The following is a 6,616-nucleotide window of genomic DNA, read 5'->3' as shown; positions in this document are numbered from 1 at the left end:
AGAGAGGAGGGAGAGAAGAGAGAGAGAGGAAAAAGAGAGAGAGAAGGAGGGGAAGAGAGAGAAAAAGAGGGAGACAAATAGGAGGGGGAGAGAGAGAAAGAGAGAGAGATAGAGAAGGGAGAGAAGAAAGAAACGAAAGAGAGAGAGAGAGAGAGAAGGGAGAGAGGAGGGGGAGAAAGAGGAGAAGAAGAGAGAGAGGAAGAAAGAGGACAGGGAGAGAGAGAGAGGAAGAAAGAGGAGAGAGAGGAAGAGAGAGGGGAGGAGAGAGAAGAAGGAAGGGGAAGGAGAGGTAGAGAGGGAGAGAGAGAGAGAGAGAGGAAAAAGAGGGAGAGGGAGAAAAAGGAAGGGAGAGAGAGAGAGGAGTGGGAGAAAGAGAGAAGGGAGAGGAGAGAGAGAGAGGAAGAGAGAGAGGAAGGAAGGGAGAGGGGGAAAGGAGAGAGAGGGAGAGGAGAGAGAGAAGGGAGAGAGAGAGAGAGAAAGAGAGAAAGAGAAAGGGGAGAGAGAGAGAGAGAAAGGGGAGAGAGAGAGTGAAGGGAGAAAGAGAAAGAAAGAGTATGTAAAATTAATTTTGGAGTTTAAATAAAACCAGTTTTAATTTGGTTTAAAACTAAACTGAACCATAAAAACTGATTTTTAATAAACTGGTTTTTCATAAAAACTATGGTTTCAGTTCAGTTTTTTATTTAAAAAAACTGGTTTATTTAAAACAGTTTCAGTTCAGTTTCAATTCAGTTCAGTGAAACCAGTTTTTTTGCACACCCCTATTAAGGAGGATAACCGTCCCTTTATCTTAGGGAAGTTGAGATATGGCTCCTAAAAGTGGGTTGAGAGATTTTAGGGGCAATTACTTATTTGAATAAGTGTTATCTGCCAACTAATCATTCGGTCCCGACTTCCTTGGGTTGAAGTCTGTGTTGAACCCGACCTCTTTGGAGGAGGTCGGTTACGCGGGAAGGCCAATCTATGGATTGGACCTTTTTATCTTATTTGGACCTGTGCCTTAGCGTTGGGTCAGGATATGAACAGTGCCCCTACTCGAGTCCAATCTCTTTTGTTAATGAGTTGGATTCGAGTATTTGAACTCGAGCTTGTAGCCGACGTGAAGTGGGAGCCAACGTGATTTCTAGAACCGACGTGATTAAAAATTTTCAACAGTCGCGTCTAATCAAAAGTCGATTCCGTTAGAGGTTTCGTATTTACACGTGGGGAGCAGTTACATTGGTAACGGCGCATCTTTTAATGACAATGTTGACTTACCATTATGCCCCCGGCGTGTTTATAAATACTTTTTCCTCTTTTTCTTTTCTTTGTTTTTTTTGAAAACTTTTGCGCTTACACTCTCTGTTCGAAAGAAAGCCTCTTCCTTCTTCGAGTGCCTTAGTTGCCGTCGCACCTGTCCTTTGTCGCAAGCAAAGGTCAGTTTTTTCTCCTCTTTTCTCTTATTAATGTATGCTTTTGTCTGTATGTTTTGTTTAGAGGAGCGTTTTATAGTGTGTTCGTAGTGAACCGGACTGTAGGCCTAGTGACTCTGTTCTGTTGAAAAACTTACTTAGGCCTTTTTGGAGACCTGTTTTTGATCCTTCCCATTTTTTTTGTAGGTTTCATTGTCTTTCTACCTACTATAAAAGATGTCTTCCATTGAGTCTCTTTCACTGTGGGTGGACGTTACTGTTCTTGGGGAGAGCCCCTTAGTAGATACAGACTATATCACCGACCTTCGTACCCACCACTGGATCTGTGTTTCTGATGACGACGAGCCAAAATATGAGTTGATTGCCCCGGGTCCTGAAGACTGGGTTTACTTTGGGAGGGCTGCTGATGCTGACCCTCATTTCTTTTTTATGTATGAGAGCCTTTTTACCCGTCTGGGGGTTTTTCTATCTTTTACTAATTTTGAGATAGAAGTTCTGAACTACTGCTAAGTTGCCCTAACTCAGCTCCACCCCAACTCCTGGGGTTTTATGAAAATTTACCAACTTGTCAGTCGGGAACTGGAGTTTCTGACGTCTTTGAAGATTTTTTTTCTATCTCTTTCATATGACCAAGCCCTTCAGTGGGCAAAACAATAAGCAACAATGGATTTCTTTTCGAGCCATTCAAGGTCGGAGAGTTTTCAACCTTTTTGACGAATCCTTCCACGACTTTAAAATTTTTTTCTTCAAAATTCAAGCTATAGAGGGTTACCACCCCCTTTTTCCTAGATTAAAATTCTTCTCCCTGCTTTCCTCTTTACTGGTTAGAGGCCTCTCCTGTGGATAAGTATGGTCTAGATGACCTGGATGAGGTGGAAGAGGCTGTCGTGGGGTTCTTCCGAGAAGTTTGGGAGAGGGCCCCTTACTTGAATACAAAAAGATTCCTTCAAGGCTCTTCAAATTTTGTTCGAGCCCAAATAGGTAGATTTTGTTGTTGACTTTTGTTAATTTCCGACTTAATTTTATCGCTTCCGACTTTGAAATCTCTTCGAGTTACTATTTCTGACTTCTTCTGATTTGTGGATTAATTCCTTGTTTTCTTTTTTCAGAAATGGTGAAGAAAGCTTCTAACTCCTTTTACCAGAAGGTCCAGGATGCCAAGAGGAGGTCCCGGGATCGAGTTGACGCCGCCAGGGCTACTGGCACTCTTCCTCCTCCTCATCTTCCCCCTCATCCTCCTCACAACTTGGGAACCTCCTCTCGTCCCATTGTGGTATCTTCTTCTTCTGCCTCTTCTCTTCCTCCTCCTCCCCCTCCTCCCCGATCTTCTCCTGAACCCGAGAAGAAAAAGCGTAAGACTTCTGGCTCTTCTTCCGGGGCTTCTACATTCGATGGTCCTCAATTTGTCCGGAACCATGTCTTTCTCCATACCTCAATTAGTATGGAAGATGCTATGGTTCGGAACCATCTGAATGTTATAGTTCAGGGGAGTGTTCGGGCGGCGGGGGTGTGTACCAAACTCCTTGATATTTTGGAGAAGACTCCCCTTAACTCTTTGAGTTCTACCCAAAAAATGGAAGAGTTTGAGGGGAGAATTTTCCTCTATCAAGAGGAGGAGAAGAGGCTAAAGGAGGAGGTCGCCAAGTTAAAGGAGGAGAAGGATCGGCTTCGAGAGAGGGAGAAGAAGTTGATGGGCCAATGCGCCATGGCGGAGGGTCTTAAGGAGAAGGCAGAGCAGAACAAGCTCTTTGGGGAGAACTTTGACTTGAAAAAGGAGTTGGCAGGATGTCGGGAGGCTTTCCAGGATTTAGAGGATTCGGTGGCTGAAGGTGCGGAGGAGGCTAGGAGGGTTTTCAAGAAGCAGGTCGGGGTTATTGCTCCTGACCTGGACCTTTCTCCCCTTGACCCCGACAGGATTGTAGTGGATGGGGCCATTGTCTCTCCTCCCTGTCCTGAGACTGACTCCGACCTGAAGACTCGGGGACAAAGAATAATAGAATCCCCTCCTCGACCGGTGGATATCCCGAGTTCTTCCACGGCTCTTTCTCAGGGTTGAGCTATTTGTGGGCCGACTTGTGGGTCTCTTTGTTAAACACTTTTATCTTTTTATTTGTTTTTGTGGTGGTTTGCTCCTAACATTTCTTGGCCTTTTATGGCCGTTAATAAAATTAGAAAAACCATTCTTTGGATAAGGGTTTAGCATATTTTTGGTGTGTGCATGCTTTCAACTTTTACTCTGTTAGATTTTCGTAAAAAACCTTTTTGATCTTTTGCTTTTGAAAAAAGCCTTTTACCTGGGCATGCTGTGTTGAGTTATGTTTGAATTTTTAAACACCGGACACAGCTTTTGCCTTTCATTTTTGGTGGCTTTTCTTTTATCTCTTTTTGACATTCCTTACTCATTCAAATTTTCTTTATTTTGAATCGTTTGTAACTTAGGTTATTTTCGCGATACATTTTGCTTTTCTCGGTATTACGACTTATTAGTCGTTATCTGTCCGAGTTACATGATCAGCTTTTATAACCTCTTTATACCAACTTGTACCTCGTCGTTTTATCCTGACGACCACTTAGGTCGGTCATGGAATTTTTACGTTTTGTCGAGCTTAAGTCGGTGCATTTCGTAGTAAAAAATAACTTAATGGAATTTAAAAAAGAGATGTAGAAAAAGATCTTTATTTATTTTGCAAAGTTACTTTTTTTGCTTCCAAGGGGTTAAAAGATTGTTGCCCCTTAGCCTCCACTTTGATGCCTCGTTAAAACCCCCTTCAGGAAAACCCTTTTTTCTCTTTTTTGGGAAAAAACCGTGAAGTCGGGAAAAAGAATACATCGGGGAGTGGAATTCGCTTTTAACTGTAGTACCTTTTCATATTACAAGCATGCCACAACCTAGGTAATTCGGTGCCGTTCAAGTTGGTCACCTTGTAGTAGCCTTTTCCTAGGACCTCACTAATTTTATATGGCCCTTTCCAGTTGGCAGCAAGCTTTCCATCTCCAGATTTGTTAACTCCAATGTCATTCCTGATCAAGACCAAGTTGTCTGGAGTGAAGCTTCTTCGAATGACTTTCTTGTTATATCTATTTATCATCCTTTGCTTCAATGCTGCTTCTCTTATCTGGGCTTATTTTCGAACTTCAGGGAGTAGCTCGAGTTCTTCTTTATGCCCCTGTATGTTTCCAACCTCATCGTAGAAGCTCACCCTTGGACTTTTCTCGTTGATTTCAGCTAGTATCATGGCTTCTATGCCATAAGCAAGTCGGAAGGGTGTTTCTCCTGTGGTAAACTGAGGCGTAGTCTGATAAGCCCATAATACTTGAGGAAGCTCGTCAACCCATGCTCCTTTTGCATCTTGCAATTTCTTCTTCAACCCAGCAAGAATGACCTTGTTAGCCGCCTCGCCTTACCCATTTGCTTGGGGGTGTTCTACCGAGGTGAACTGGTGCTTGATCTTCATGCTGTCTACTAGGTTTTTGAAGGTAGAGTCGGTGAACTGAGTTCCATTATCAATGGTGATGGAGTGAGGTACCCCATACCTTGTGATAATGTTCTTGTAGAGGAACTTCTTACTTTTTTGAGTCGTGATGGTGGCTAATGGTTCTGCTTCTATCCACTTCGTGAAGTAGTCCACTCCCACTATTAGATATTTTACTTGTCCAGGCGCTTGGAGAAAGGGTCATAATAAGTCGAATCCCCACTTTTGATGGGCTGGATTGATAAGGTTGGCCCAATCGTCTAAGGTAGGAAGCCACTGACTAGGTTTGTGTCTGGGAGCTTCCGTCCGACTTGCGTGAATGAAAGAATGAGGGGTGGTACCTGCAAAGATACTCCGATACTTAACTCAGTAGGGGCCTAAGCAAGTTCTTAGAATATTGGAACTTAGAGATACCTGAGGGGAGTTAGTGTATTTATAGTGGTGATCCAATAACCACCGTTGGAGTAGTTCCACCTTTTAAGGAGGATAATCGTTCATTTATCTTAGGAAAGTTGAGATATGATTCTTGGAAGTGGGTTGAGAGATTTTAGGGGCAGTTACTTATTTGAATAAGTGCTATCTGCCAGCTAATCCTTCGGTCCCGACTTCTTTAGGTTGAAGTCTGTGTTGAACCCGACCTCTTTGGAGGAGGTCGGTTAAGTGGGAAGACCAATCTATGGATTGAGCCTTTTTATCTTATTTGGATCTGAGACTTAGCGTTGGGTTTGGTATGAACAAAATTAATAAAAAAAATGAAAATATGAAGAGAAAGAGATAATAATTAGATAAAAATATAAATTAGAAAAGAAAAGAAACTTTACGTTAAAGAAAAATGAAAAGAAAAAAAATGATATTTTTATTAAAAGTCTGTTATAAATAAGTAATGTCGCGCGCATGAAAGCAGTTCACTTAAATGCGGAGCATTATTTATAAGAAGATAAGGAAAATGCTCAATATACTTAGGTTCAATTTGGGTAAACAACTTAATTAAATTACTTTTGAAAAAAATAGCTAAAACAATAAATAACTATATTAAAAGTAGCTTATAAATAAGTTATTTTGTATTTAAATTTTTAGTTTTAAAAGTACATATTTTATAGAAATGTGATAAAAAGTAGTAGTATTATGAGAGAAGTTATTTTTTTTAACTTCTCTATAAGCTCATAAATAACTTTTTAGAAAGTTGCAATTTGGTTTTAAAAATTGCACCAGATATTAATACTACTACTTTTCATAAGTCAAAACTCAAAAAAATTACTTTTGAAATTTTCCAAACGAACCCTTAATCATTAAAATTCATTAAGAATTAAACGTTTCATACTAATTTATCTACAAATGACTACAATTGTATTTAGTTTAACGTTAAAAACAAAAGAAAGAAAAGACGTTTGAGTGCATTGAACACTCCCTCCTTATGTTTTGATATTTTTTTATTCTAAACGCCAAAATAATTTTACATTCTTAACGTGCGACGTTTATAAGAAGTTAGAAATTATAGTTCTTGCGTTTAAAAAATTACGTTAGAATTAAATTTAATTTTTCTTATGGATTTTACCCTTTATTTTCTTGCTTATAAACTTTTTAATACTCAAATATTTTAAATATATAATTATATTTTTTTATAAAATTTTTATTTTTAATTTTGTATAAAACAAATTTATTTTTTGTTTCACTCTCTTAAAATTTGTAAGTGTAATTCTTTGTATGTTAATTTATTATTATAATTTTATT

Source organism: Arachis duranensis, chromosome 10 (assembly GCF_000817695.3).
Source record: "Arachis duranensis cultivar V14167 chromosome 10, aradu.V14167.gnm2.J7QH, whole genome shotgun sequence".
Classification (NCBI taxonomy): domain Eukaryota; kingdom Viridiplantae; phylum Streptophyta; class Magnoliopsida; order Fabales; family Fabaceae; genus Arachis; species Arachis duranensis.
This window is presented reverse-complemented; position numbering follows the sequence as displayed.